The 21,048-nt window shown below is 41.2% G+C and overlaps 1 protein-coding gene and 1 long non-coding RNA gene across 5 annotated transcripts in view; one reads left to right on the top strand and one right to left on the bottom strand.

Annotated features, from left to right (window-relative positions):
• Positions 1 to 21,048, bottom strand: part of RARB (retinoic acid receptor beta) — a 1,138,330-nt gene that overhangs the window by 686,589 nt on the left and 430,693 nt on the right. The window lies entirely within an intron of this gene.
• LOC110129900 (uncharacterized) lies at positions 1,821 to 2,314 on the top strand. The gene is made up of 2 exons (XR_002311653.2): positions 1,821 to 1,956; positions 2,041 to 2,314. It is a non-coding gene; the product is annotated as an uncharacterized lncRNA (long non-coding RNA).

The raw sequence follows: 21,048 nt of genomic DNA on the forward strand, positions 1-21,048 counted from the left end.
ACACACTGTTGGACTGCTGTGATCAGCCCCTTCCCTCTGCCCCCCAATCTTGAGAGGCTCCCAAAGCGGGGAGGACGTGACTGGCTGGTGAATCTCCCATCTACACCTGTGCCAACCAAGCCTGGTATTTTCTAACCAGTTGCTGGATGTTGGTGGAAAAATGAAAGACACAAATCAAATTCATCTCGTATCCATTCCATTCAGGAAGCATCCAATTTATAAAGCAGCTTTTGGAATTACAGACTACTTTATTCCATCCTAGAATGTCCCACACAGAGGCTATTCCCAACAATGCTTACACAAGTCTAAACAATTTCTAGATCAAATGGAAATATTTAAGAAACATATATCATCATTTCCAAATTTGACAGTAATATTTTGCTTTTATTTTCACGTAACGTGTCCTTGTGAAAAGTGAAAAAGTGTTAGTCACTCAGTCATGTCTGACTCTTTGTGAACCCATGAACCACAGCCCACCAGACTCCTCTGTCCATGGGATTCTTCAGGCAAGAATACTAGAGTGGGCTGCCATTTCCTTCTCCAGGGGATCTTCTCGACGCAGGGATTAAACCCACATCTCCCGCACTGCAGGCAGATTCTTTACTGCTAAGCCTGACAGCACTGTCCTTATATAAGCGTAAAATGCATGAAACTGTTGTATACAAACAATTTTATAAATTACTATTATATTAGCTACTTTGACAATTTGCCTTTCACCAAATTAGAGCCCCATTTGTACTGTGCGCCTTCTCAGTAGGTGAGTGGGAGGTCCACCTGTGTGCACAATCAGTTCTAGGGGAGAAGGAGAATCACACTTTCCCATACCCTAGAGGGAGTTCTGCAGGTGTGCTCTGTGACAGCTCCCTTCAGTGGTGCCCTCTGCGGCCTGGCTCTGGGAGAATGATGACCGTCCCCTCTCAAGGACCGAGCAGCCGGGGGTCAACATCAGCTCCAGTGGGAGCGGCGGTGTTGCTTTGACACTGAGGAGCTGCACACCCGAGGCCAGATGGAGGCCTCCCGAGTTTGTAGGTGGCTGATGGCATCAGTCAAGCAGTAAGGTGCGCTGGGAAGAGCATAATCCTTCGGCAGCATCGGGGCGTATCCCTCAACTTTGCTCTATAAACTGAGGACAACTAGGAGTGTTTTCCACATGGGAACAGGTAAAGGAGATGATCAAAGGGGTAATATGGATGGAACGTTAACACTGAGACGCAGCATGAGTGTACTTTTGCCTCTTAAGTGTCTTTCAGCCTTAATTACACAAACAAAAGAGAAGCTCCAGAGGTTTCCCAGCATAAGATCAAGGAAGCCAACGGCAAGGATGGGAATAAACGCACATCTTCTCAGCTTCTTCTCACCTGCGGTCCCCGTGGTTGACTGTCCACATCCTGCAGAGGAAGATGCTGCTCATCTGGAAATGCAGGAGCTAAGACTGAACCCAGAATTCCGCTTTGTCTGCATTTCTTCTTCCATCTACCTCTGACTCCACTTCTGCCTGTCACAGTCTGTGTGCAGGCTGGAAAACAATTTCCGGACATGAGGCAGAACGAGAGGAGAAGAGAGTTTATGAGAGTAGGAGATGCTGTTAGAACAGAGGGCAGGTTCAAGGGAGAGCTGGTGCTTTCGTGGTAGGCTAGTAGCCAATTTTTAGAGCTTCAGAAAAAAGAAAATTCCTGCTGGGAGGATGGTAATCAGGTGGTGGGTTAAGGTGCTATAGGGTGGGTCATAGGGCAGGTATTTTTACCTAATATGGGATCAGGGAGCTGGCTGGTTTAGGTCAGGGGGAGCTCATGGCAACAGTTGCTATGGGGCTTGGTCAATTCCGGAGATGACCCTGGTACAGGGCTGCGTGTCTGCGGCCTTGGGACAAGGTCTCGCACCTGTGACCTTGGTGTTGGGCTCCACACGGCCCAGACTCTCCAGCACCGTGGACTGAAACGTCTGTTCCTATAACTGGTGCGACTCCAATGGGCACATGGAGATTTAAGTCCTGAGGGGGGCACTGCCTCCTCCTCACAGACCTCTTCACCCATCTCTAAGGATCTGGGCACCACTCCTCTGAGACATGCGCACCGAGTCGTGGAGCAAAGAGGAAGCTGAGGAGACGTCCATGCGTGTGGACGTCTCACACAGCCACCTTCTGAAAAAGTTCTGCCACCTTACTGCTGCGGTTCAGGACCAGGCCTTACTCGGGTAACGAAACCAACCGTGCTACTCGAACCCCACCCGACTGAATGGACTGCAGGTTATCTGTATGTGTGAGCCTTCCTTGCAGCCATGGAGGAGACCATAAATAAAGATGCACATGTTTCCATGCAAGAGGAGGTGTCCGTTTCTAGCCTGGGGCTCCCTCAGCCTGACTTCAAAATTTACGTGTGTTCTATTTCTCAGCATGAAGCCACAATTTTCTTCAAATATAAAATGTCCAAGATTCAATCAAATGAATTATCCTCCCAATATCCTGATCCATTCAGTCTTTTTTTTATTTTTTTTGCTACAAAATATGCATCAATAACACAAATTAGCACTATGGGACTGGTTGACAGAGGCACAATGTCATTTTAAGGAGGAAGTTACACAGGTTTGTAAATGGCTTTCCTCAGTACATTAGTATTTTTCAGTCAGTTACACCAGTTGAACTCAAGATATTACAGTGCTGGGAGCTGTGGGAGAACACTGTACTAGACACAATTCACCAGGTCCCTCAGCTCAGTCTGGCCATGTGCTTGGTCTTAGAAAGACTAACCATGTGGGTCTCCCCACTTAACCGGAGCTCCGTAACTCAACAGTCTGAGCCCTACCATCAAGTAACTCTCACTTTTCTTCATAGCAACATCTTGCATAGGAAGCACTCCTTTATGGGGAATCAAGCATGTCTTTCCAATGGCACTAGTACTTTTAATTAGGCATTTCCATGCTGAGATTACAAAGTAGCGTATCTTCTGAGTTGTCTGTTCTAACACTATTTTCCCATGAGCTTGGCCATTACCTGTATCATTTTTCAGAACCCCAGGTTTTTCCAAGACTGCATATACTGTACTACAGCACAAACATCTGAAATCTAGATAGCATGGTAACTTCATTTGAAACAAAGAATGCAGAACTTTGTTGAAAATGAGGTTACCAAGCTATCTGGTACTCTTCCCCAGCTTCCCACACCCTCTCAGTTTCTATAGATTTGGTTGTTAATTATCACTCTGAACTGGCTGAGTTTTAGTAAAAATAAGACTGAACTGATAAAAACATGGTCCACTACCTACACAACCACTTGAATTACTGTTGCTGTTCAGCTGCTAAGTCAGGACCCACTCTTTGTGACCCCGTGGACTGCAGCACAGGATTGCCTCTCCTTCACTAATCTCCCAGAGTTTGCTCAAATTCATGTCCACCGAGTCAGGGATGCTATCAAATCATCTCATCCTCTGCCACCCACTTCTCCTTTTGCCCTTACTCTTTCCCAGCATCAGGTGGCCAAAGTATTGAAGCTTCAGCATCAGTCCTAATGAATGTTCAGGGTTGATTTCCTTTAAGATTGACTGGTTTGATCTCACTGCAGTACAAGGGATGCTCAAGAGTCTTCTTCAGCACCACAATCTGAAAGCACCAATTCTTCGGTGCTCAGCCTTCTTCATGGTCCAACTCTCACATCCATACATGATTACTGGAAAAACCATAGCTTTGTCTATATGGACCTTTGTCAGCAAAGTGACGTCTCTGCTTTTTAATAATACACTGTCTAGGTTTGTCATAGTTTCCTTGCAAGGAGCAAGCGTCTCTTAATTTCATTTCTCCAGCCACCATATGCAGTGATTTTGGAGCCCAAGAAAATAAAGCTGCCACTGTTTCTACTTTTCCCCCTTCTATTTGCCATGAAGTGACTGGAACAGATGACATGATCATAGTTTCTTGAATGCTGAATTTTAAGCCAACTTTTTCACTCTCCTCTCACACCCTCATCAAGAAGCTCTTTAGCTCCTCTTCACTTTCTGCCCTTAGAGTGGTATCACCTGCATATTTGAGGTTGTTGATATTTCTCCTGGCAATCTTGATTCCAGCTTGTGATTCATCCAGCCCAGTATTTCACATGATGTATTCTGCATATAAGTTAAATAAGCAGGGTGACACTGAATTACTCTTTTCCCAATTTGGAACCAGTCTGTTGTTCCATGTCTGCTTCTAACTGTTGCTTCTTGACTTCCATACAGGTTTCTCAGGAGACAGTTAAGGGTCTGGTATTCCCATCTTTTTAAGAATTTTCCATAGTTGTGATCCACATGGTCAAAGGCTTTGATGTAGTCAATAAAGCAGATGTTTTTCTGGAATTCCCTTGCTTTCTCTACAGCCCAAAGAATGTTGGCAATTTGACCTCCGGTTCCTCTCTTGGTTCATGTACTGCTGAAGCCTAGCTTGAAGGGTTTGAGCAATTGTATGGCAGTTTGGACATTCTTTGGCGTTGCCTTTGTTTGGAATTGGAGTGAAAACTGACCCTTTCTAGTCCTGTGGCCACTGCTGAATTTTCCGAATTTGTTGGCATATTGATTCAGCATTTTAACAGGATCATCTTTTAGGATTTGAAATAGCTCAGCTGGAATTCCATCACCTCCACTAACTTCGCTCATAGTGATGCTTCCTAAGGCCCACATGACTTTACACTCCAGGATGTCTGACTCTAGGTGAATGACCATGCCACTGTGGTTATCTGGGTCATTAAGACTTTTTTTGTATACTTCTGTGCATTCTTGCCACCTCTTCTTAACTTCTTCTGCTTCTGTTAGGTCCAAACCATTTCTGTCCTTTATCATGCCCATCCTTGCATGAAATGTTCCCTTGATATCTCCAATTTGCTCAAAGAGATTTCTAGTCTTTCCCATTCTATCGTTTTTCTCCTATAATTCTACTGAATTATAAGTATGCTTAAATAAACATTTTGAGATTTTTGGCATAACTTGAGGCATTACTGGGCTTCCCTTGTGGCTCAGCTGGTAAAGAATCTGCCTGCAATGTGGGAGACCTGGTTTCAGTCCATGGGTTGGGAAGATCCCTTAGAACAGGGAAAAGGCTACCCACTCCAGTATTCTGGCCTGGAGGCATTACAGTCTGAGTTTATATGGAGAACAGTGGCAGATAAACTTCCAGGTATGAACTAGTGTCCACTTAAAAGCAGAATGTTAACTACTATGAACTGGTCCCATTGCTCATTATCCCTAAGCCCCATGGATGGCTTACTGACTTCAGAAAGAAGTAATACCACATGGAATTATGGTATCAAGAAGGACGAGAAATACATCTTGTTTAGGTTTGCAGTTCAGTGGCTGGGCCCACATATAAAGATACTACAGTGGCCAAATATGCAAAGGGAATGTCCTTTCACTTTTTGGCAAAAGAGAGTCATGAAGAATAAGATTCTGGAAATATACTGGTTCAAAGAAACCATATTTCTTTGGTGCAATAGTAATTGAGTACACAAGACATGCACTGAAAAACCACGTGGTTCAGCAAAGCTACATTAGGAGCTGTTGCTTGTGTCAAGACTAATAGCTGAGCCTCAAAAGATGCTAGCTAACACTGCTCCAAATGTCTACTGCCACCAGTTATGTTTCATGGGTATAAGTGCATACACACACACACACACACATGCATTACACAGATCTAGTTTCAGTTTTATCCCTTGAGATCATATGATGCTCACAGGCTGATGTAGATACTCACACCTCAAAGAGTATACAGATTGCTTCGAGAAGGAAAACATCTGAAAAGAACCAAAAAATATTATGCCCCCCAATCTTCATAGATTCAGTTTATTATTATGCATATATGCACAAACATGAACCTGTAAATTCCATATGTCTGAAGTGCTCTATAGCCATAAACAAAATAAGGTTATAAAGAAAAAAATATGTAAGATTATAAAAGAAATGAAAAACCACCTCTCTCCGATATAATGGATAATGTTAGTTTATTGAAACCATACCCGTGCTTCCTGTGTGAACATGGCCTGCCTGCCTGGTCAGGAACAGCGTCTGTGGTGCTGTCACCTCACCACTGCTTTCTGCTTTGTAGAAACCAATTTCTTCCTCTCTAGTTCTGAATGTAAACCACTCCACAACCCTCTATGCTGTGGAGACCTCACTGGCAGAAACACATTATCATCTCCATATTTCGTCTGCCTCTGTTGCTCCCTGAATAATGTCCCACAATTAAAGTAATACTAGTTGGCACTAACATGATAGTAAAACTCCATCACAATATGGTCATCCAGATGATCAAGAATACACTCAGATCCATTCTACTTAGATTACCACTGTGATAAAAAAAACACACAGAACACAGAACATCTCACTCGAGGAAACACCAACCCTCAAGAATATACTCAGAGATGTGGATGTGAGAACAATGAATTCAGCAAAGAGGTATCTGAAAGGCAGAATCCATACCCTACCGATGGACACAGGTCATTCAAATGTTTTTACCGCTTTTATTTTTTGTGATTTAGGCAAGCCGTTTAAACTTTACTGAGCTTCCCTGGGGGCTCTGACAGTAAAGAATCCCCCACAATGCAGGGTTGGACCCCTGGGTCAGGAAGATCCTCTGGAGAAGGGAATGGCTACCCACTCCAGTATTCTTGCCTGGAAAATTTCATGGACAGAGGAGCATGGCAGGTTACAGTCTGTGGGATCACAAAGAGTTGGACATGACTGAGCAACTAACAGTTTTAATCTTTTTAAGCCTTAGTTTCTTCATCTGCAAAGTCATGAAAGTAGCACCATTCTAAGAACACAGCAGTGTGGATTAAAAATGAGATTAGATGAGATAATGCTGGCCAAATATTTAATACAGCAAGTCCTCAATGCATGTTAACTATTTCTATGATTTTAGCAATACTCATTCAACAAATATTTGTTGTGTGTCAGGCACTGGACTTTATGTTGGGGGCTAAGAAAGAAAAGGCAGAGCTGACGTCCTCAAGGGGATCAAAGTCTGTAGGAAACACATGAGAAGAGAGGACTGTGGGATATAAATGCCATGCTAAAGAGATGCTGGAAGTGTGCTTATTGATTGGGGACTGGTTGCCAATCAGCTGCTTTCTTGCCAATTTTAAACCATAATCTCAAAAAGTCTGTGAGGGAGAGAGACAAGGATATAAGTGAAGTTTACCACAGTCATTGTTGAAACATTTGAAACTTCATGATTTCCAGGTAAAGGGGGTGAGCTGAAGTCCCCTCCTGACATGATTTAGGACCCAGAAGTTCCTCACGCATATATGCTAAGTCATTTCAGTTGTGTCCGACTCTGCAACCCTATGGACTGTAGCCCGCCAGGTTCCTCTGTCTAAGGGATTCTCAAGGCAAGAATACTAGAGTTGCCAGGCCCTTCTCCAGGGGATCTTCCCCACCCAAGGATCAAACCCACATCTCTTATGTCTCCTGGACTGGCAGGTGGGTTCTTTACCAATAGCGTCACTTGGGGAGCCCCCTAAAGTTCCCCAGACCTCTATAATCAACACAAGCCATGGAACTAGCTTATTTGTCATACACAAGGAGAAAACAGACGTCACAATCTTGCAGTTCAATTTCTGCTTTGTATCAGAGCCTTTTTTTCCCTCTCTCACTTGAATTTCAAAAATTAAAATTCAGGAATGTAGGATATTGACATGAAATGTCCTTCTTGAAAGTCCCCAGTTTCAGTGCCATAATGACATCAGCAACTGGCCCCAATGAATGCTAAATTCTCAAACTCACAGCAAGACTGCAGATTCTCATCCTTGATATTTTGTCATTCCACTCTGCTTACTCAGAAAAAGGATCCATCTGTAGGTGCAAAATGCAAATTTCAGGGAAATGGCACCTTAAAATATTCTGACATAATGTTCCATCAGCAGTCCTTATAGTTAGACAAATAAAGACAATGAGGAGCCGCACAGACCTGTTAACATCTGCTCAAAACCTGCACCCACGTTTCCTTGCCTCTGCTTGCACTAACTCAAGCTAGAATTCATTTAGGTAATTCCTTAAGCTCAGAACGCTTAGCATGTCACATTTCCACCAAGTCTCATTTATATAATTAGTGCTAACATATGGCCCACAATCAACACTGGAGATTTGGAATCATTTTTAGCATGCCGTTAGACCTGAAGGGGTATGGATTCAATATGGAGGGAAAAGAATTAGGCATGCAAATTCCATTTGCCGTAACAAGAGCGTAGCAATGGAAATTTACCCCCAAAAGGTTCGACTGCTAATCACATAGCAAGCAGAAAGAATTACATTCTTAATAACCTTCACCAAGTGCAATAAAAGGAAATAGAAGTTTGTTTTATGGCATGTTTTTGGTTACTATTGCTCCCCCTAAACTCAGAAGTATTTTACAAACCAGTGGTACCAACTAAGATCACCTCAACAGAATTTGCCCTTGCATAGTCTGCTTTCGGTATCTGAATCAAGACACCCTCTCTGCATCATTCAGTCAGAGTTCATAGCCAACCGCTCATGATCTACAAGGATCACTCTTTTCCCGTTTTAAACTCAATGGTCTTCCTATTCAGGTGTCACTGACTCTTATTCCAAACCTTGGTAGCTGAAATCAACTCTTATTCCCTTAATTTTTTTAATAGTTAAAAAGCTCTGAGATGATGGGGGATACAAGAAAAAGTATGGATAACTGACGCAGCCAGGTTCTAGCAGCTTCATAATTCAAAAATTGAATCCATAAGTTAATGGGAGGATTTCCCTAAACCAACACATCTTACTTTTTCTCATAAATCAATACCACTATGCTCTTGATAATAATACTTACCTACTTTGGGCCAGACAATATAGTGTAAAGAATGTAATACCACTCTTACAAAACTCCTAAAGGTGAGATTATCTTGATTTCACAGATGAGTAAGCGAAGGTCACTCGATACAAGGTCCATCAAATAGTAATGGCAGAGAACTCTGCAGCCTGTGTCTTGTTTTTTTCTTAAATTGGAGAATATTCGCTTTACAATATTGTGTTGGTTTCTGCCAAACAACATGAATCAACCTTTGACATACACACATCCCTTCCCTCTTGAACCTCTCTCCGACCCCCCACCCCTCTCCCCTCCTCTAGGTTGAAACAGAGCATTTGAGCTCCCTGCATCATATGGCAAATTCCCACTGGCTATCCATTTTACATATGGTAAAGTATATGTTTCAATGCTATTCTCCTAATTTGCCCCACCCTCTAATTCCCCAACTATATCCACAAACCTTTTCTCTATGTTTGCATCTCCATTACTGCCTTGCAAATAGGCTCATTAGTACCATCCTTCTAAATATACATATATATATACACACACACAGACATATTAATATATGATATTTTTCTCTTTCTGACTCACTTCACTCTGTATAATAGGCTCTAGGTTTATCCAACTCATTAGAACTGATTCAGTTGTATTCCTTTTTATGGCTGAGTGATATTCTGTTGTATACATGTACCACAGCTTATTTATCCATTCACCTGCCGATGGACAGCTAGGTTTGCTCCCACATCTTAGCCATTGTAAATAGTGTGCAGCATGCGTTTTTAATGGCTGCGCTATTCTGCTCCCAAGTTCTTAATTCCTTGTACCCCTCTGACCTCTCTGTCATCCTCCAGGGCAAACTAGACATCAAGTCTTGTTGACTCTGAACATCAGAATTACTCAAATCTGTTCATCCAAGTTACTTCATTAGATTAGGGCCTTAAGTACAAATTAGAGTAAATAAACCCAAAGTCCATTTCAGATTTAAAGTTTGATGCAGCTATTTGTTGCTTTCTAAGTGGTTTCTTCCCAACAATTATGAACATAGCTACAAAACCATGTGGCTTATTATTACTTCTCAACACCTCATGCAATAGTGGCCCTGGGAAAGTGTTAAAGCAGGTGAATACCTAGATGAGCCAGGGGTCATGAAACCTTAGTTTAGTCTCACTTTTATCTTGAAACAGCTGTGTGAGCTGGAATAAATCACTTAACATGTCCAAACTTACATGAAAACGTCTATTAAGTGAGGATATAGGACCAAAAACATCTAAGAAGGCTTCTGCATCAGTATGACCAAATCATTCCCATCCTGCAGAATCTTTGTCTTCCCTTTAGGAAAAAAATTATAACCTTCAGCCTGGGATCCTGATTAGTCGTCCTTCCTTCTCATGGGAATATCTGATGAGACACAAAGAACCACAAATGTGAAACTTGCAATCACTCCTAGATGTTGGGCCTCCCAACCACATAAACTGGGCAGCTGTGTGTGTGTATGCACGCACACTCAGTTGCATCTGAACTCTTTGAGACCCCATGGGCTGTAACCTGGCACACTCCTCTGTCCATAGAATTCTCCAGGCAAGAATACTGGAGTGGGTTGCCATTTCCTCCTCCAGGGGATCCTGCCAACCCAGAGATCAAACCTGCATCTCCTGTACTGGCAGGAGGATTCTTTACCACGGAGTCACCTGGAAGTCCTCAAACTGGGTATCTACCTAGTATAAATGTCAGTCTCCTTAGCTTTAAAAAGAGTTTGATGCAAGATTCTCACATGGTCTAAGAAAGACATGCTAGGTCATCCATGGGAAAATGAAGCAAAGATAAGAACAACACAGTACAACTTCCATAAGACTGTATTTATTCAGTGCAAAGGTATTTCTTTTGTTCTATGATCATGTCTTAGTTTTTTGCATTAAAATCGCTGGAGGAACAATAAGCTTTTTTAAAAAAATCATTTGATATAATAAAAAATTGGCAATCCTTAGTACAGTATCTCAGGAATGCTCTGGAATGCTCCATTTCCCCTAACAATCACTTAGTCTAGTTTTCTGTTTATGGTGACTTCCCCATATAGGGTACCATATAGGACACTGTATGTTTCACCTATGACTATTCTTGTCTTTCTCCAGGCTCTATTAACTCAGAAGTTAACACCCTTTAAATTCATGCCCATTCTAAAGTATCAGCAATGAACACAACACACACACATATATTTTTTAACAAGGTGTTACTAAAAGAAGGAGATTCCATTACAACATGGAAGGCGAGAATTCTACCACTTAACCGCACAATGTCTTGGCTCCATTATAGCATGGGATGGTAACTTAAAAATTAATGTTGCTTGGCTTTGTTTTTCAAAGTCCTTTGGGCAACTATCTCAGATAATCCCTCACTGTCCATCTTCTCTCCCAGGGTTCCAGTCCTCATTTTCTCCCTAAATTCCTACAATTCTCATGAAGAACATAACAGATGGGAAATGTAATGCTCCAAGAGGTTAACTAGCTTGCTAGAGTTGACAGAGTCAGGAAGGGACAGACTCAGACCCCAAAGCCAGAGACTCGTCATTGCACATCCTATGCAGACCACAGACCCCATCACTGTCGAGGGGTAGAATGAAATCCTGGGGTCCACGCCTTTCCCCCAGCATGTGGTAAGTTACACTGGCTGGCTATACCGGGAACTCAGGTAGGCAGGAACTCACTTTGGGTCAGCTAATGGAGGGTGCCTGCAGGCTACTGCCACAGAGATGCAAGATAAGGGGAAAAACCATAGGAGAGGCGTTAGATGGAAAAGAAATCTGAGTTGCTACTTAAAAGGCAGTTCACTTGAGTGATTACTTTGAAAACTAAGCTGATATAAAATCCTTCCGATCCCCTGATTGCAAAATGTAATAGGAAATGGGATTAATTGAGATCTTTAAACACGAGACATAGCTGCTCCTTTTCCACATGGAGTCTCCGTTCCACACTGTCAACATCACAGACCTGGGTCTCAGTCCTGAGAGTTTTTTGAGTCAGTGAAGCAACTCCCACCCATGGATGTGCTCCTATTATTGCCACATCTGAATAGAAGGCGCTATTTGATATTAAATTGTCAAAATGAAACCCCTTTGTACTATGAAAACTTGAACCCATGAGCCACACCTTTGACTACAGACACAGACCTCACCACCATTTAAAGGAGACATTTTTACATTCCTGTCAATCAAGACTTTTCAACCAAAGTCAGCTGAAAACACTTTCTGAGCTCACTTTAACCCTATGCTGCCATCCACAAAGCTCATTTCCATAACAAAATTAAAGTGTGCTTAAATGAGTAAGAACATTGTTTTGATGAGAATCATAAAGTTTATCTAAAATGAGTGACATTTGCTTGTAAGGAAAAGCACGGCACAAAACCGTTACTGGAGGGGACAGACTGCACTGTGTGTAGATTATCCCTCAGGCATGTGTGTGCATGCGTGCCAGTATCATCCTGAGACCACATGCATTCATGTCTGACTACACGCATGCATTTGTGTGGTACACGCTAAAATGTGCTGACAAATTAGCTTCTGGGATTAGAAGACTAGGAATCCAGAGTTAACTTTATTAGCTGTGCAAAGAATAGGCTCATCAACTGTGATGGTTTCACAGAAGAATTTTAGTTCTAAAAATCATTATCAGAACAGTTAATCTGAAAAAGTGCTACACAGGGTCTTGAAAAACTGAATCGATGGTGTTTATCAAAACTGGACACTGATGAAACTCTTTTGATTAGAATATTTAGGAAGAAACCTGCTTTTCTCAGACCTGACAAATTTTTTATGGCAAAAGGTAAAAAGAGTCTGGCTTTACTGTAATACAAAATGGAATGAGGACCTGAACTTAACCATTTAAGGCAGTTTATATTTGTCACCTTTGTAAAACTATAGAATGGTTAGGCAGTTTTTTCTTAAATTAGATATAGAATGAACATATGATCCAGCAATTCAATTTCTAGGTATGTACCCAAAAGAATTGAAGGCAGGGACTCAGACACTTGTATATCAGTGGTCACTGCAGCATTATTTACAATAGTCAAGAAGTGGAAACAAACCAAATGTCCATCAACAGATAAATGGATAAACAAAATGTGACATATATACACAATGAAATGTTAGACAAAAAAGAAAAAAATATTGCGTGATTCAACTTGTATGCAGTACTGAGAACAGGCAACTCCACAGAATGTAGGTTACCTGGGAGTGGGGAAAGATGAATGGGAGAATTATTATAGGACTGGCACAGAATTTGTTTGGGATTATAAAAAAGGTCTGGAAATGGACAGGGGTAGTGGTTGCACAATATTGAGATACACAGTGCTATCAGTTGTACATCTTACATGGTTTAAATGGTAAATTTTATGTTCATTTTATCACAATAAGTGTATATATATAGTAATATTTCTGGGTTCAGAGTTATTAAAGCTTAGCATCACAAGGCAGTGATTCTGTCTATAAATTATTATTTATTTTTAACTGGAGAGAAACAGAGTATCTGCTGGGCTGAAAATAAAAACAAAACAAAAATCTATGGGGGAAATCAAAAGGTGTGTTGTTCCCTAAAATATGAGCCTGGAATACAGAAGTCCTAGGGAACTAAAAGGAAAATACACCACTCTCTAACAAATCCCATGGAACAATGAAGACCCCAGGGCTATAGTAGAAATTCTGAAAAACAGGAGGAAAGTGGGTTGTATTAATAGATATAAAAGTGCCAACATGATGCTTCTGAACTATAGAAACATCAGTTTCATATGGTCCAGATTAAACCTGGAAGGCTACCCTGCCTCTCTCCTTACCGTTGTCATAACATTGACCCAGCCAAAGTTGATCTGATCACCTCTCAAGTCGTCTCTCTCTCTCCCTCCAAAAAATCACCTCTAACCGGCACATCAGTAAGTGTGCAGGGGTGTGGGTGTGAGGAAACAGGTGAGGGGAGAGGGGTAAGTCCCATCTACCTGGGGGTCAGGCAGTAATGTAACAGACCCCATTGGTCATCAGCAAGCATGGCCACCCTGTCACCTCCCGTCATGCTCAGGTTTAGTTTGCAGAATACAGATGCGGTGTTGCTAGTCCTCTGATTTTCCAAAAGAAGCTCGACATCTGGATTGGGATGAAAATCTGTTAATTTTAAAAATGCTGGATCAATTTTTTAAAACACGATGCATGCCCAATAAAACATCTGTAGGCCTAATTCTCCACGCAGCTGCCAGCGCTGTATACAGATGACCCAAGTGTAGGGGACGGCTGCTGATGTAGCCCCAGAGCAGTGCAGAGCTTCCTTTCTGCCGAAACCACAGAGGAACGGGAGTCTTTCTGCTCCCCACGTTACCTGCCCTCGTCCCCTTCTTCACACTCTTTCCTTGATCTGGGTCTGAGGATTTTCCTTGGGCTCTTGGAATGGAAACAAGCTCCACATCCTTGGGGCAACAGGTGCATTTGGCTGGGGAGGCGTTGCTGGGAAACAGTAGTAAGGATGGAAAATGAGATTTCTCCACTCACCCTTGCACTTAGGGCAAGTTCTGGCAGCTGGGTAGGCTCTTTGGGTGAGAGTTACCTGTGTTAACAGGCCCACCTCAGCACTGTGCACAAAGGCAAGTTCACATCAACGTACAGTAGGTCCTCCACATACGCGCCTTCACGTTGTCAACTCTCAAAGATGCAAACCCGCATGCGCATGTCCCACCAGGTAAGCTGGTTCTCGAGGCGGGTACACATTGTCACGTGCGTGCGTCCTCTACAAGTGGCTGTGCTTTGTGCACTTTACTGCAGCTGGAGGGCTAGAGTCCATGGAGTGACGACATGTCAAGCAAGACTCAGCAGCCGAGCACGCGCATGCTGCACAGAGTACAGAGGAGCACGGGGTCTTCACTTCAAGCCCAGGAGTCCAGAAGCAAGGGGAAAAGCAGCAACATGCAGCCGATCCTACAGGTCGGGTACCTAGGCTAACTTGGTTGGACTTACAAACAAACTGGACTTTCAAACATGCTCTCGGACTGTAACTCATTTGTATTTAAAGGGACTTACTGTATTGAATCAAATTGAGTGACAACTGGTTGTTTCTGGCACAGAATGAAGAATTGTTATGGAGAAAGATAAAGGGACAAAAATAAGGAGAGGGAGGAAGACAAGAGTTTATTTTTCATTTTCATCTATCTGTTTTACTCATTATTAAAAATCAGGCATGCCTCAAATGAGACAATTACTTTTTGAAGTCACATCCTTAAATTATACGAAAAGATGAATCTTACATTCTTTTACAGACAATAGTCAAGAAAGATTTAATTTTACTTCTCATGACAGCTTCACAGTCAAAGAAGACTAGCACTGAAGATTTACCCAGACTCCTTGCGGATGTTTAACTCAGGGATGGCCTTTTCCCTTGGAATTTTGGCAAAGAACACCCTACACACTCCACAGTATTTAATTAACCAGAGACCATTCTCAAGTACACTTAATTATAGGTCAGTATTCTGACTATATAAATCATGGAAAAGGAAAGGAAATGACACAAAAGCCCTAGACTAATATAATTTATAGCTATCTGAACTAACACAAGGGAAGAATGGTACTGTGCTATAATTAAAGATTAGGTTAGTGCCAAAAATCATAATTTTCTGCCTGGCTTTAAAAGCAAATGTCATGTTAATGATAGTTAACTTCTGATTACGCAGGGATGATTATATATAGTTTGTGGATTATCTATGCCCTCATTTTCTTTCCCTCCTCCTCATGTTGCTTTATTGCTAATTAATCCCTCTATCAGAATTCTGATTAAGGAAAGGAAGAGAAGTCGAAAATCAAATTAGTCCTTTGGGCTGACTGTTAGCTGCCTCAGATAAGAGTCTTGGTTAAGCTGATGTGAAAAAACAATGCCTTTCTGGACTTGCTCTTTATACTGTAGTGCTTCCTGACCTTCTAACTAAGATCATCTGAAGCTGAGCTTCCTGAGACGCTAAAATAACATATTACACATAACAGTCTGGAGATATTTTTATTTTGTTGTGTGACCTGTGGTCCTAACACACAAAATTCAGCAAATGTCTTCATTCAATATATTAATACATAAGACAAATAGAATCTCAGGAATAGCTCTGTACCCCAATCACCATCACACATCTCAGAATTATGATGCTAAGTAAGAAGCACTTATGACTGTGCCATATCCCTACCCAACACAAACATGGACAGGGAGATACAAAATGAAAACACATTTAGAAGTGCGATTCTAGAATATAATTTTGAGACTCTAGGAGGATTTTCTTGATGGTACCTTTGGCCCTTCAGCAACTATGCTGTTTCCAAACAGTTAAGCTTCAGAAGACATTCAGATCCTCTCAAATAGGTATTCAATTTGTATATCCTCCTTAAATACCATGAACAAAATTCACCTACTCTGTGCCAATTTGTCAGTAGTGAAATCAAGAGAAGATTAACATTGAGTAGAAATGCTGAGCAACCAGACAGAGCTCTCTGCCAATGGGCCTGCGGTAAAAATCGGCCTGCAGACGGCCACGCTTTGGCAGCTCAGTTAGGATCATGCTATATCAGAGTCATCACAGAAAAAATTAAAGACAGTCTAATTTCTGAATCTAAACAAGATCTCCTCCTCCTGCCAGGCCTGCTCGAGGACATCCCACCCATTTCGCACAAGAGATGACCACAGGAGTCTGACCCTAGGAGATGGCAGCATGGGCCACATCCTGGGGACTGTGAAAATTTAGCACAAACCTGGTCCTTTTCCACAATCTGCCCACAGCGTTAGAGGTGTCACTGTTTCCGCACACTAACAACAGATCCTTAAACTCACTTCTGTGAAATTGAAGCGATTAAAAACTAAAGAAGAAAAAAATAAAAAAATAATAACTAAAGAAGGCTGAGAGAGGGTGCAGAGCTAGGACAGGGTCAGTTACAGGATTTCATACTGCCATAGGCTTGTTTGGGGTTTTCTTAAGGCATGGCAATTTCGTTTGTTTGCTTTGGAGGTATATACGGCATCTATGGCTTTCCAGAGAGGGAAAGAACGCAGTGCAGTTCTCTTTTGGTACCTCTTGGAGCTCAGTGAGACGTGGATATATAGAATGACATAATGCCTTTGTTCTATACCTAAACGTAACAAAGCAATTTGACTTCTGCTTAAAACCTGCAACAGAGTATGAAAGTGCATTATGGATTAAATTAGCCAGCTACAGCCCATTACTGCGCTTTATGAAGAAAATGACAAAACATTAATAAACAGCCGCCTTTCAAAAATACCCACCTCTGAAAAACATAAGTTAATGCAATCACAGTCCAAAAGGAATGTAAACCAATATTATAATACCACATGATATGGTTCGTTAAACACTTCAAGTCTTTAGGGTGCTTTTCGGAATTGCAAAATATTTCTGTCATCTCCCCACTGTAATTTGGTACTCCAAAATACCATTAACTTTTAAATGTACCAATTTGCTTTTTGCTGCTTGATAAATCTTATTTGTCATTCACAGGCTCTAAATTCATTGTATGCTTTATGATAGCTCACTTAAAAACTTTTTCCAGTGCAGCAAATTCCTCAATAAAAAAGCCTGAAAATGAAATGATATTTGATTCTAACAGTACAGGAGTGCAGCCAGCCATTTTCCTCTTTGACATTAAAATGGATGAAATTATTTATGGCAGGAAAATTATTTATATTTTGATTACAGAAGCAACCAACACACTTATTAAAACTCAGTATAGCTAGAGCATAAGAGGTGTGAAAGAATTAGTTTCATGCATTAGACTACAAAAAAGCAGAAGTTTCTATTAAAAGAGACTTCAGGCTTATTCATCTATGGTTTATAGACCAAGACCAAATCCAACTTAATAAAAGTAAGAAATTCAGAGCATATGGTAGGTTTTCCTCAACAGACATGCCAGTAAGAAAGACAAAAGCAGTTTAAATCTTCAAAGTCATCTAAACAATATATTAAAAAGAGCCATTCTTACCAGAAAGCTCTTCCAGATTATCTCTGGGTTACACTGATTCAGGCCGAAGTGTGCCCGTGACTTTTCCACCCTCAGCTAGAATGGTAGGCGAGCAGTTAACAGACTAACAGCCATTAACGCACGGCACCTGACTTTTCACACCGAGAGAGCCGCAGTGAAATGGCTTCGCCTTTTCCCTGCCCTGGCTAGCTAGGGCCGACGGCACAGCTGGATTTCACAAGACACAACGAGCACAAAAACGCAGACAATACCTTTTGGCAAAATAACAATTGAAATCGCTCCATTATTTATCATTATGTCCTTCAAAGGGAACTTCTCTGAGAAGCTGAGACGTCTCTTAACAAAACAAAACCGTCTTCTCTGAAGGTTCCAAGAATATTGAAAAACTTTTCTTTTTTTAAAAAAATATATATGTAGCTTACTACCTTATTAGAAAATACAGAGAAATACATTTACATGTACTGGAGTTTAGAATGCCAATATTTTGTTTTTTAATGTTTTATTTGCTGCCCTCTTACTAAATCACATCTTTATATACTACAACACAAAAATAAAGGGGTTGTGAGAAAAATGATCATAAATAACTATCTGTGGATATTTTTCAAGTAAACGGTTTTAAACTTTGTTAAACTGGCCATTGTTTACATAGCAAGGCATCTCATCTTCTAGAGCACTTGTGTCTCCGAGTGTTCTAGAACCATCTTGCTCTCGAGAAGCGCAGCTGTGTGTGCACATGCCAGGTGTGGGCCCAACTGGCTCTGACCATCAGTCACACTGCCGCTGCTGGCTGCAAGAGGTAAAAACTCTCCTCCGTGACAAGACTGTGAAAAGACAGCGTCACGAAGAACCTAACAGAACTACCAAGTGTGAATACCCAACTTTATTTAAACTGGCTTCTAAAAAATTCTTTACCAGAGTCTGAAACAACATTTAAGGAATTTGTTTTAAGGCTTAGAAAAAAACATGTAAAATAGCCTTTCCTAATAAGTTCATATTTTAAAGATTTATTATTTTCATGAAGATGTAAAGAACTGTAAACAAAATTTGAAGTGACATACTATTGTCATTGGTCTTTTTCCTCAATCAAATACCTCTACCCTAACAAACTGAAAAGATGTACATATTTTACCCTTGCTTTGTAAAAAACAGATTCACATACAAGGAAACAACCTCAAACTGTTCATCTGTTCAAGTATGCACCCTCTTTCTTCCTAAAAATTATTTTTCCATTATTTATAAGGGAAATTATGACTTCACATTGAAATGTCACAAATCTGAATCATACTTTACTTCAATTTTTTAAGAAAGAAGATAGACTTGTTCACCTACTTAAATGATTCCTCTAGTTCTCTCATTTAAGGATATTTTATTAGTAAATGAATTACATAGGCTTCCCCTCGTCCATAATGGTTAATTACTTTTTCTGAGAAGGGAGAAAAATAAAAGTGAAAGAAAGATGAGTGGAAGAAAGAACTCCATGAGTTCTGTCAGTCAGTGGCAGCTTTCCCAACTGAAGTAGCAATAAATCATTATATGATTTGATCCTGCTGGATGTTTCCTGGGTTTAGTTAATAAATACTATTTTTCTGGGCACACATCAAAACCTCCAACAAACAATCTCTCTGAATACACACTGAATACAATATTATTTGTCCCCATATTATTTTCTTTAAATACCAAAAATATCAAAGCAGATGAATTTGATAAACTCAGCCCATGATAAACACAGAGAAGGCTTTGAGGTTTCTGGAAAACTGCAACAGATATATTCAACATACAGATATATCTATCCTCTTTTTTTGTGGGCTCATTCATGTTCAACTCTTTGGGACCCCATGGACTGTAGCCCGTCAGGCTCCTCTGTCCATTGGATTTTTCAGGCAAGAGTACTGGAGTGGGTTGCCATTTCCTACTCTAGGGGATCTTCCCGACTCAGGGATCAAACCCGAGTCTCCTGCATCTTCTGCATTGGCGGGGGGATTCCTTACCACTGCACTACCTGGCAAGCCGATATATCTATGAATATGTGTAAAAAATGTGGGCCTATGTACACACTTAGAACAAATTAAAATTCATGTTTAATGAGCTCTTTAGAGATGCTATTGAATATGAACTTGATGACAATTAAAACGATAAAGTGAAAGTGTTGGTCACTCAGCTGTGTCCAACTCTTTACAACCCCATGGACTGTAGCCCTCCCTGTTCCTCCATCCATGGGATTTCCCAGGTAAGAATACTGGAGTGGGTTGCCATTTCCTCCTCCAGGGGATCTTCCTGACCCAGGGATTGAATTTGAGTCTCCTGCATTGCAGGCAAATTCTTTACCATCTGAGACACCAGGGAAGCCCGGAAAATGATAAAAGAAAACACGTGTAAGTGCCTTCAACAATTCCAGCATGTAGCAGTCACTACACAACAAGATGACTGCCCCGGTGGGCACCGGGTCTTCCATGCCCCTTCTGGTGCTGCAGCGCTGGTGGCAGAGAAGACGTTCACCCAGTGTGAGTATATGTGCTGCCGAAGCGAGCACAGACGTTCACCCACTTTGAGTACATGTGCTGCCGAAGCGAGCACAGACGTTCACCCAGTTTGAGAACTGTGACTTTGAGACATGTTGGGAGTCGCTGCCTTCCTTTCCTTTCTCTCTGCTTGATTACAGATCAAGAAGTGCCTTTATCCCCTTGGGTGAGAAGGCCAATTTTCATTCTCATCAGAGTATATGGTTCATGAACTAGGTAAAAATAATAATTTTCTTCCTGTCAAGCAGCCTCCAAAACTTGGGAATTTTTATTTATTGTGGATCTCAAATGTATCCAAAGAAATAACAACATTCAGTTAAAATCACTGCAATTTTTCTACCAAATAGTTTTGTGGAAGGAGATATAAATTTAAAAACATAAGTCCAGAAACCCACTGAATGGTCAAAGCTCTCTAAACAACAAATGGAAAAACAGAGCCAGACTGGATATTCTCTGGCCTCATGATAGCAAAAATAAGTGCCTGACTTAGTCACAAATCTTTAAGGAGCCTCTGCTCGTTACCAGAAGGCTGCCCTGTACTGTTGCACCAGTGTGCACTGCTCAAATCCCAGGTCACCACTGACACTATAGACTATAGGAATACCATAAATTAAGAAAAGTCTTCAATGACATGCCAAGAAGGGTAAGGTTTTTCCTTATGCGGTTAGAAGGTGGGGAAATTTTCAGGCAGGAAAGAAGAGAAATAACTGGCTCAAAATATATGCATAGAGCATCCATATTAATCATCAGAATCAGTGGCTCTTC

Source organism: Odocoileus virginianus, chromosome 32, assembly GCF_023699985.2.
Source record: "Odocoileus virginianus isolate 20LAN1187 ecotype Illinois chromosome 32, Ovbor_1.2, whole genome shotgun sequence".
NCBI classification, from domain to species: Eukaryota; Metazoa; Chordata; class Mammalia; order Artiodactyla; family Cervidae; genus Odocoileus; species Odocoileus virginianus.